The sequence below is a fragment of the Sebastes fasciatus genome, chromosome 23 (genome assembly GCF_043250625.1).
Source record: "Sebastes fasciatus isolate fSebFas1 chromosome 23, fSebFas1.pri, whole genome shotgun sequence".
NCBI lineage: Eukaryota > Metazoa > Chordata > Actinopteri > Perciformes > Sebastidae > Sebastes > Sebastes fasciatus.
In genome coordinates this window covers 11,538,653-11,550,885 of record NC_133817.1, presented here as the reverse complement: position 1 = coordinate 11,550,885, position 12,233 = coordinate 11,538,653, and the positions used below count along the sequence as shown (strand labels likewise).

At 43.2% G+C, this 12,233-nt stretch overlaps 1 protein-coding gene across 4 annotated transcripts in view; it reads right to left on the bottom strand.

Annotated features, from left to right (window-relative positions):
* The window catches only part of chrm2a (cholinergic receptor, muscarinic 2a), a 102,133-nt gene that overhangs the window by 10,140 nt on the left and 79,760 nt on the right, over positions 1-12,233 (bottom strand). The gene's annotated exons all lie outside the window — the stretch shown is intronic.

Genomic DNA, 12,233 nt, shown 5'->3' with positions numbered 1-12,233 from the left:
GTCAAAACTTAAATTAAATTCTATGTTCACATACTACATATATTATATACTGAAATTTTAATTCCTGTTTAATAGATCAGCCCCATTGTCACCAAAATCCAATACAGCTATTTTAGTCCGTATCGCCCTGATATCCGATCCAGCTATTGGTGCATCCCTATGCCGAACTCTGCCTCCGATTGGTTTACCATGATATTCTTACCCTAACCCTAACCAATCCCACTCCTCATACCTAAACATAACCAACGAAGGCAGTGAGTACTAGCCAATCAGAGGCACAGTAGGGCGGGGCATGCCTTCGCTATAGCAGGATTCGTAATTTAGCGGTCGGGACGGCGTTATCAGCTGTAACCGCCATATATTTTTACATAGCAAACCGTTGTTTGCTGCTATATTAATGCTCTGAATATCGCATAGAGCACATTTAATGTGTAATGATGTGAGAGGATATTAATGATGATCTGGAGGTAGATTATAAAATATAAATATATGTCTCTCTAAGCCATCCGAATGAGCAGTGTGACCTTTTCTCACATCAGCTTTTAGCTCGTCCAAAAGCAATTCATCAAATCACAGTGGCAATTTTGTCTGTACACCAATTACATTGGTAATTAGAAGCACAGATATTTGGCTCAGATATTTTTCATAATCAGCGCATAAATAACATCTCCCCATTAGACACCTGCTTCATTATTGAGAAAAAATTAAATAACACTAAAGAGGGACTGCACGATCTACACGCACATGAATGGCTGATGAAAGATGAGATGGAAATGAGGACATCAGGATGAAGATCAGTATCTAGCACAATTTATTTCAACTTAATCAGTGGAAGAAAGAGATTGTTCGCTCACTGGACAACGGAGTTTATTAAATGTATAATTTTGTTTACGAATGCTGTTTGGAACCAAGTTAAACCTGCAAAACCAGACCACCAAGGGTAACAAAATAACAAATCTCCATGTAGAAATCCATGTGATGTACGAAAAATGCTTTCAACTCTTTCTTTTTTTTCATGTAAAGTACTAAAAGCTGTTATTTTTTCCAGGCTTTTGTCTGCCCATCCACTTTGCTGGATACATTTTCGACCACATAATGCCTAATGACTAGCCTGTGGCTTGAAATACCGTCTTTTCAGTCCTTCTGAATGCATTCCCAAACCCCTACATTTGGAGTTGGTGGGCGTTTAAAGATCAATCTTCCCTCTACCGTGAATATTTTTTTTTAAACTTTGCAATGTTAGCACGCACATTCTCAAAAAAAGAGAGGGAAAAGTGCAATTATACACCACACGCGCATTACCAAGAGTTCAATAAAAACTTTAAAAGGAATTATTGACACAATTGGAGCTGACATTTTATCTTCAAAAGGTCCGTTTCCAACTTGCGCTTTAAAATTCCCTTCATACAGCACTCTAAAATTCTTTTGATCCCCAAATGACCCACTAGTTCTCGCTTTTAACCTTAAGTATTGCAACCGTGTTGTAGACCTTGCTTTGATTTATACACACTGCTCAGTTCTTCACTTCACAGGCCTTTGGTGTTAGGAGTAATGCAGTTTGTCTGCTCTGCGTCTTGAGCCGGGCCACAACTCTTGGAGCAGTTTTGGGTGCTGTAGGTCAGATTTTATGGCACACTTGGAGGGTTATCACTTCTCAAAGTGACATAAACGTCATCAGGCTGGAGAACCACTTTTTCCTCTTTCTCTATTGTAAAAGAACTAATCAAACTTTATTCAGTCTGTAAATTTAACATTCTGCTGAGAGAGATCAATATGCTGTCCAATAAGGTGAATACAAATTTGACTAAAACCCACAAGGGACACCACATTTATCAATGTTCAGACAACATTTGGAGTTAATTATGTAAGATAGGATCGAATTGTCTGTTCAGTTGGGAGATAAGTGCTAAATTTGAAAGGTTTAGACTACGGCAAATAAAGCTGAGTCATTTGCCAAAGTGCACAAACCTGTGAAGATGAAGATATGGCATAGCTTTATTACACTACTATTATTTTATTCAGTTTTTCTTTTTGAATTCTTGTAACAAGTAGACCATTTCCCTCAACATGCTGTATGTAAGCTACTAACTTGACTTGAACTCAATGGTGACACATATTTTTTTTACCTCAGATGGTCAATGACCAATGTGAAACCGAATTATCACCGTGCAGCCAAAGTTAATGAAGTGTTATGGGTGACACACTACTACAGCCGGAGGGCTGTCTTGTCCAAGACTTTGCCATTTCGGCTTAAGGTCTTTAACAGTTGAGTGCAGTTGCTGAGTAACTAGTGAACATTCACTTATCTGCCCTGCCAGAAATCCCTAATCATTGCATTAGGCACGGAGCTAAGCTGGACTAATCCCCATAAAATGTTTAAGTCCACCGATTCATATTCAAAAACACCAACAATACAATTGGGACACACTTGTGGCTCGCTTGAGACAAGTGGATTAGACAAGTAAAGTGGATCAGTATAGATCGTCATAGCACAGTGGAGGCAGTTAACTCCCCCAGTGCCCTTTGCCCACCTCTGGCTGCCATAAGCCTCGTCCCACACCTGAAATCTCTGCCACAACACAGCCGTTAGAGCCAACTAAAGATGCACAAATCCTTTTCGGCTCAATTTGAACGGCCATGGTTTCATGAAAAGGTCTCAGCGGATAATAGACTTGGTTTTAAAGCTTCCAGACACATATTGTGAGCCCTGTTAGCATCAACCTATCACTGGTGGACTCATGAAAACATGATAATGTGTCATCTAGGGTGCCCTTCCAGCGGAGAAAACATGATAGAGCGCCCTCTAGGGTGCGCTTCCAGTGGAGAAAATGTGATGAAGGGCACCCTAGAGGGCACCCTTCATCACATGTTCTCTTCTAAGGTGTGCTTCCAGTTGAGAAAACATGATAATGCGACCTCTTTTTTGCCCTTAAATGGAGCAAACATGATAAAGGGCCCTCTAGGTGCCCTTCCAGTGGAGAAAACATGAGAAAGTGCCCTCTGGGATGCCCTTCCAGTGGAGAAAACATGATAATGTGCCCCTCATGGGTGCCGTAACAGTGGAGAAAATGTGATGAAATCTCCTCTAGGGTGCCCTTAAATGGAGAAAACATGATAAAGTGCCCTCTAGGATGCCCTTCCGGTGGAGAAAATATGATAGAGTACCCTCAAGGGTGCTCTTCCAGAAGAGAAAACGTGATAAAGTGCCCTCTAGGGTGGCCTTAAAATGGAGAAAACGTGATGTAGTGCCATATAGGCTGCCCTACATGCTAGAAAATGTTCGGCGCAGTGGTGCCCCCACTTCATGCAGCTGGTGCCCTTTTTATTTTTCTTGCCCCCCGCACCTCAGACAGCTTGAGTCCTCCATTGGCGAACATACCCTTCTGCTTCAAGGACAGCCAGTGCTGATTCCTGCTTAAATATCTTGATCTCATCTCAAGATACAGCGAGCAACAGTCGGGGAAAGTTGTACTGAACAGAAGGAAGTCGTCCTTGCTTCAGTGTTGACTGGTAGAAATGCCGGCATGCCAGCCTGCTGAGCATGAGTGCAGTTGCCATCGCCTGGGGAGAGCAGCAGTGGCACTCTTAGCATAGCTATCAATCACAGAGCGTACCTGCAAGTCTCAGTACTACTGCAGTCAGCGCTGTAGTGCATCTGACGGAGCACAATCAGAACATGAGTGACACTTCTATTATTATCCTAACAGAGATGAATATTCAGATTGTTCCTCATCACACGTAAAATATAGTTTATCGTCACCATGCATCTTTAAACTTCCGCTCCTCTGAGTTTAAATGTGTGTCAGTGGATTCTGCAATCCTAAATGTGCCCTTTTTGTTTAGTGTATTAGAGGAAAAAAGCGAGACAAGTCAGTTGCTGCCATGGGAGGACGTGAATAAATGAGCTTGAGTATTGTTCTGTGTTCAGACTTAGGTATTCCTGGAGCTGGCTCACTAGAGCTGAAAATTGCTTATGTCCTCTGGGAAGCAGAAAAGGGCTAACCCTCACCCTTTCTCCCCAACTTCTGTCTGCACTGTCTTTTGTAGTGGACTAGGAGGATCAGATGAAAACCTAAACAACTGTGCTGAAGTAAGATACAGTTGTTGCATTTTTGTTTAAGTTACACAGGTCACCAGTTTTGTCTGGGACAGACAACAGGTTCCTGTTGACGTGGCTTCAAGCAGAAATACAAGAAACATTGTTTTTATTGGCAGCTGTGTATAGTTGCACAGACACCGATGCATTTGGCTGCCTCCCTTGTGTCCATATTCTCATTCCCCATCTCTGAGCACTGATCCAAAGTAAAGCCCAGGGCACTTGCCCCCTGCTTTCAATGATTACATGCATTTTTATTACTGGCCCTCTCCGTGGGAGCATGCCGGGTTAGGCCTTCGTTTATTTGCTGTTTGCAGAGAAGCATGACTTGAATGCAAAACCTATCATCGCTGCAGAGTAGCTGCTCCACACGGGGTGCAGATCCATTCAGCGCTTCTAGCAATAGTATTACAGTTCATGTATATAAGTAAAAAAAATAATCAGTACTCCACTTGCTCATACAAAGCTCAAGGCTTCTCTATTGTAGACAGAAAAAAAAAATCATTTTCTGCCAAATGTTAAGAGATGTGGTGTAACCTTTACAGTCACAATTTAATATGACAATGTGGGAAGGCTCAATGACAGCTGGTAAACATAACTCGGAAGTCTTTTTCTTCACTGAGACAATCTTCTACATCTTTTTTGGACTCTGCCGCGAGGGTAAGTTCCTGCTTAGGTAAATATTGGCTCATTTATCCCAAGTGTGTGTAAACTACTCCCCACTAAGGCTGTCATTCAGAGACAGGGATACTGAGATACACACACACACAAATGCATACAAATATTTGAAGAAATGCTTAGCAGGAAATGAAAAAGGGTTGTGATAACCATCAAACCAATAAGCCTTCTCAGTGTCCCGATGAAAACATGACTACAAAATGATCCAGATCTTGAGCTGGTGAAGAATAATTACAAATTTGCATTCATTTCCTCGAGCTCTCCCCGCTGTCTCAGGGGTATCAGACTGTAAGGGATGGATCTTGACAGAGATTCAGTGTAAATATGTATACAGAGAATGATCAAAGACATTTATCCATCCGTTTTTCAGCCATTTACTTGCAGGATCATGATGGCAGCGTGCCAGACAAAAGTAGGCCAGACGTTCTCCTCCCCCAGCCACAACCTCCAGCTCTACCTGGGGTTTTCCCCTGCCCAGAAAAGATATGGAATTACTCCAGCAAAATTCTGTAAAAGTCTTCTCTTGGATCTCGACCTGGGAGGAGACCCAGGGGGATACCACCACAGGGAATACCCCCTCCGGGAGGCATTCAGGTGAGAACAACTGGCTCCTTTCAACTTAAAGGAGCAGGGGTTTTCATTAAAGCTCCCTTGGGATGTCTGAGGGTCTCACCTTGCCCCAGTAGATCCTGACAGCTAAACACAGACAACCTCCGAGAGAAGCCAATTTTGGCAATTTTTTTCCATAACCTCAGTCTTTCAGTCACTATACCAGGAAAGTAGAACACTGAGTAAACTGCACAGACTGTATATAAGAAGTAGACAGTCACCGTGACGTCACCCATTGGTTTGCAGACTACGGTGTTGAAGCCTCGGGTTTGGCATTTTGGCCATCACCATCTTGGTTTTTGGAACCAGAAGTGACACGAGAGGGTGGAGCTAAGTATGACCGAACAATAAATAAGAAATTTTTTGGCAACCAAAATGTTATAATTAACTTTCATGAACTAAAAATACACTGTGAAAGGGTTACAGTTCTAAGACGAAAACACGGACAATGCCGTGGTAGCGACCAGTCAATCACAAGGTAGCCACGCCCTACAGCATCCCCTGCTTTACGGTCAATTTGACTCTAAATGGGACCATAATTTACTAAATGAACATCATGCTGTGTTGAAGAATACTTGAAACTAGCGATTGAGACCATAAACTCATGTTTACTGAGGTAATATATCAAGTATGAAGTAGGCTCATTTTCTCGTAGATTTCTATACAATCAGACTTCTTTTTGCAACCAGAGAAGTCGCCCCCTGCTGGCTATTAGAAAGAATGCAACTTTAATTCACTTCCGCATGGGCTTCACTTTTCAAAACCGGAGGGTTCAACTCTTAACCACAACAGTCCATTACAATGCCTGCATCTGCCTGTCATGCTCTATCTTACTCCCCGTGGCAGGTTATGCTAGAAAAGAGCTGGTTTGTACGTGTTGTTTGAGCACATCGGAATTAAGAAGCGTTTATATGGACGGGCGAAGCGCAATAATCATCTAAATATGAGGATAACGGCACATGTCTTCAGACAGTCACCCTTCCTCCCCTGTGGGTTTAGTCTTTGTGCTCCCCTTGTTAGACCTTGCTTTGTGTGTATTTGACTCTGCTTTAGCCTTGTGATTTTTGGATACCTCTGCTTTGTGTTTGAGTCCTGCATTTGAGATCTCGACATTCTTCAACTCCATCACTTCAAGCGGCGAGTTACTTCCAACCCGAAAAGGCCAATCCAATATTATCCAGCACAGTACCAAGACTTCAGACTTTGAGATACCAACCCCCATCCCAACAGCTTTACACTTGGCTGCACATCTGTTGCTGCATCAGTAGCAAAAAGTACACATGGAAATCTGAAGGTCACCTAATTGGATACACTCCAAACTTTGCTTTGAGATCCTGTTCATGAAAATCACGTAACAGATTGGCAACAAGAGACGGCCCACTGAGCCCAAAGCCCGCAGAGAATGTACTTATCTATCGCCAAGAACACATACATAGAACCAACTCTGGTTATACAAAGACCAGAAGGCTCATAGCAATGACCCATATGCCATATTCTCTGCTCCAACACAGTTGATCTCAGTTGGGTTCTTGTCATCTCAACACATGGCTGGTGTCTTTGTCATGCCCTGTCCAGGTGTTGTTTCCAGAACATACGCTGTGCGTAGAGATGAACCAGATTGCATCCAGTTCAGGGGTCTCCAACATTTTGTTCTCCGTGAGCTAATTTGACAAAATAAAGTGACAGAGAGCTACTTATAGCAACAAGTTGTATATTGCCAATAGCAGACATAATTTCTGTTTTATGGTCACTGTCTTACGTGTCCCGTCATTTCCACGCTTCCCATTCATTGTCTACGTAAGCAGCCTGCAATGCATTCTGCTAGCGTAGCGCTGCATTTCGAGAGATGGACCGCCACGTTGGTCGCACCTCATTTGCATAATCTAGGCTAATTTATGCAAATCAGGGGCGTCCGGTGCGCCTCTGGAAACTCCCGAAAAACTTTTAAACTAACCGTTGTCGACCTAACTTGTTGGGGACCCCCCGATCTACTTGGTATTGCTCGCCATCCCACACAAGCTCCCATCCCAGTAATCTTTCCCATTAAAGCTGATTCGAGGGGGTCTTGGAATCACCTCTTGCCCCTCACTTGTGGCTAATTTGTTTTGGCAGCCCCTACCAGGCGCTCCTGAGAACTCCCAGGGTCACACAACCTCTCCAACATGATAACGGACGGAGTATAAAACCCTCACAGAATAACTTGACAATGACCTCGTTAAAAGTTAGACAATAGCATTGTGCATGAGTGGATGTAATTACAGGGAAAACCTCTTCTTTTGCAGGTGTGACAAAGCCTCTCAAAAGCCAGACCCCTCTGGCAGTGCTTGTGTTAAGTGGACATGAAGTTAATGGAGAGTTAACGAGCAGGAAATGGCATTCCAAGCGGGTGGAAAAACAAACTGTGACAATCTGCAAAACAGTCGACTACCCAGAGATTCCCCAGAGAGCCTGTAGGTGGCCATGTGTCACTGTGTGCCAAGTGAGGGGACTGAGATCAAAATGCACACTGGAGGATTTGCATTTGCAGTCTTTTGATTAAGAATACAGAGAGGGGGTGTATGAATGCAGTCCTTGGCCAGACTCTTTTCAATGCGGTCAAGCAAATCAAGACAGAGTGACTGCTCCCCTCCCTCTTTATTCCTCTTGATGAATTGTCTGGAGTCCTGACAGCGAGATGCTCATAATTCTTTCAATGTGACCTTTAGGTGCCACTTCAGAGAAATTATATATATACTGATTTACCGCAAATTATCTCCAGCATTACAGGAATGTCATTTTAAGGTGCCCTCTATGCAGCTACACCACCTCTTTACCTCTTCAGTGAATGCTCAGAGATCAGCCTATTGATATTCCAGCTTTATTTGCTACGGCAGCCTCCACACCATCTGTGAGAAATGACAGTGTCACATACGACCTCTGCTGCTCTGCCAGGCGGCCCCATTCAACGATGCCGATTCACTGTAAGCTCCCGCATTCAACCCAAAAATCTGCTAGATGCACACAATTTCAAGATGGAATTACAGCGAGCATGTTAAAGCATTCAGCCGACCATGGATTAAAACAGCGAGAGCCAAGTCGACGTATTTTGAACAGATGCAGGTCAATGGAAAGATCTTATATAGGTCTAACTGTAGATGACAGTTCAGAAGCCACGCTCCGTCTGGAAAATATCAGCAGCCTTCTGGGATGCAAATACAAAAAAAAAAACACTGGAGCTCAGCCAGTAATGAATGAACAAAGTCCTCAAGCAAGCTGGGAAGGTAAGGGAGACGAGTCAATTTTCTCCTGTCATACAGAGAAGACCCTGCAGCAGCTCCGACTTGACAAACACCGTCACGCTACCTACTCACTCGCTCGCTATCTCGCCTCTCACCTCACATTAAACGTTTTATTTCATACAAAAAAAAAAAAGAATTCACCCACGGCTGAAAAACCCCGCTCCACGTATCCTCTGTTGATTTGGCTTTAATTAGCAGATTTCCATATTTCTAATCATAATTGCTTCTCAAGAGTAGAAGAAGTGTGTGCTGCCACCCCACCTCGTACAATTTCATTAGTCTGGATCTCAATGGAGACTTTGTGTCTTATTATAGTTTAAGTAACGTCAGCCGTGTTTCCAATATCAGCACAAATATCCGCCATTATCAACAGCCTTGATCTAAAAATACCAATATCATCATCTGCCCTAAAAAATCCATCTTAGCTGAACCCCTTATGCAGATCAGGAAACACACATTGCCTCTTTTACTTCATCCTCAGTGACTACATTTACATGCAAAAAGTATTCAGTTTTTTGCCTTTATTACGATAAACACAATATTCCTTTTAAGGATGCACCGATCCGGCTTTTTCATTGACTTAAACATTGCTTTCCTAACAAAATGTGACAAATAAATACATAGATATACATTTTCTGAATTGTTATTTATTATTAAAATAATAAGTCATATCCCAGCAACTTTGTAAAAAAATCTTCAAAACTAACAGGAAGTGTAAACCTTCTTAATGCAGCAACAAATTGGTCAAAACTTTAATGGGAATAAAAATTCCAGTATGTTATATAAACATAGAATTTAATTGAATAGATCGCCCCCATTATCCCCGACATCCGATCCGGTATTGGTGCATCCCTTATTCCTTTCATAAGCTGTTTACATGGCTAATGAAAATGGATATTACACCAATATTCCCATTTACATGCAGCCGTTCGACCGTGCAAAACACAGCCTCCCTCTTTCATTCCTTCAGCCACCTTCTTGAAAGGGTCGGCGTTGCGATATCTGCGCATATCCCAAAAAACACCTGTTGATATCCAGGTCTTTCATAACGTTTAAAAGTGTTTATCCTTCCGACCAGAAATGCAGGCTTTTCATTTGGGCATGCATCTCTGCAAACTGTCGGCTAGTTAGTTTGCGTGTACAACGCACATCGCTGAATGTAACCAGGTAAGAGGCCGTGTGTTGCAAACTACTGTAAAAAAAACCAATTGAGAGGTATATTCTGAATGCGCTGTAGACATGTCCAAAGAATGCTCCTAAAACCTGAATAATATCGGTATATCCCACACTCCAAGTCTTCCCTAGGGCACCAAAAGCGCTAGAGCCGGCCCTGATAATAGCATTACATTAGTGTGCATGTAAACGTCGTCATTGTAACGGTCCCCGGTGTCTCTGTTAGCTGCTAAATGACAAACGTTTTTCCACTGGGCACCGAGGACATTCGCCACGCAACAAGCTATAATCAACAGACAGACTTATTAAGGTAACATCTGGCAGCCTAATCATTCCTCTGGTGAAACGCCACAGGACATTGCCAGCAACAGACAGCCTGCATATTTGTGCGAGGCTGATGCTATATGGATGGCATAACGTGAATGCGTGTAGTGGATCCGGCACTGTGCATGGGGGGAAATCCTTTGAGCTTGAATAAGTGTATTGACGTTTCCATTCCTTCTTCCTATAAATATATGCCCATGTTTGATTATCTAATCTGTGTCTCATGTGGGCAGAAATAGAACATCGATGATTGTTCTTGCACTGTGCCGCCTTTTCTCCACGGCTCGTCTTTTCCGCAGACCTACTGCATTTTCAGGCTGTGATTCAGATAAATCCAAGGAAACGGAGCCACTGGTAAGCTTCCTTGGCCAGGAACACTATCGTGTACCGCATTATATGTGGCAATATGGTGTCTCACCCCGTTGTTGCTATCAGCTAAGAGCATCTCCCGTGTAATGTACACCACCATTTGAATGACAATATGGCCTGTTTCCTTTTTCTATATTGCCTCTGGGACTCCCCTGCTGTCCCCATGCTTCTTCATACTATGCATGGCAATGAGCTGGGCCCACCAGTCTCTCCTTGCACTTGCTGGCTCATTACTGATTTCACATAGAGCATAGACATGGATGCACTCTCCAGCAAAGCTCTGCATTTATGTAGTGGCTCAGTAATCGCCTCACGCAGGTGAAGCACAGCCCTGCTGGTACTGCTCCGGAGGCTTCCTCTCCCAGGCTTTGTTCAATTAAACCCCTGCTCTTAGCCGCCACCGTGGAACAAATGTATAGTGTCGCATCGCCCAGTATGGAAATTTAGAGGCAAGGAATGGATAGGTGTTACGGACATATGCGCACTTCATTTCTGATATGCTGAAGGAGTTTGAGATCTATGGGGAGTATCTGCCGCAAACAAATGTAAAGGTCACGTCTATTAATGCGGCGCAACGTTGCCTTTTGAATAATGAGATTGTGTTATGCGAGTGAGCTTTCAGGCTGTGCAGTGAGTGGTTCAGATCGCGCCACCGCCGGGTTCTCTCCACGCAGACTGACTTTACGACCAGACATTTTAAACTCAGGCCGATGAGCAATTATAACGAACCTCTTTGACTAGAGGGTGCTTAAGCGGGAAGAACATAAGCCCCTTCGATGTCACTCTCAATGTGGCGCTCTTAAAAGGTTTAACTGCTTCTCGAAAAAGGTGTCGAGCACATTGTTAGTATTCAGTAGTTGAGGATCAGTCGAGAAAGGTCATGTGATATTACACACATACACGGGCTGAAGTACTTGAGTCTCATTACGATCTCGAGTTCAGTCTTTAGAGCACTTTTGTTGAATAATCCACTACTGGAAGTTGACTTCACTTTTTCTTCTTCTATTGAAAACCTGTAAATAGCTTTATTGACAACTATGGATATTTAACTATCATTTGTCTCGACTTGGGCTCACCCTTTTTAGATCTAGACTCAAACTCAACTGGACTCAGCCTTGGGATTGAATCCTCTCAGATGGTCATTACTACAGCTCTGCATCTGCTTCAAAAAAATCTAATTCTAAGTCTTATAAAATATGAAGTCGTTATTACATTTTCATCTTGAGGACATGATGGGTGCCTCTGCCACTTCCCCTGAGCATAATGGTGCTCTTTTGCTCCGCACTCTGTGGATCAGCATGCCTGTCTAAGCACTCTTAATCGCTCTGCCGGCATCACCGTCACCCTGCGACTGTCCTGTCCTCGTCCTCCCTGCATGTGTCCTGTCTGTGATGTATCACGCTGGCACCATCCCTCGATAGAAAGCTGTGGTGCTCATTAAGATAGAGAAAGATAGCAAAAATGGAAAAAAGGCAGGGAAGGCGAAGGGAACGAGATAAAGCGTGTGCCTGTTGGATTTGTTCCACTTCATTGTTTCTGTATTTGGCTGCCCATCCCCCCCTCCTCCCTGTACTGTCTTTCTCCTGTGATTCAGAGTTAGTGATAAAAAACAGAGCTATGTTGCCCTTGGACAGGTTGTACTATTTACAGTACTTGTCTTTGTTCTCTCATATGTTACAGTAAGCCAGAGGGTGATTTCCGTCACA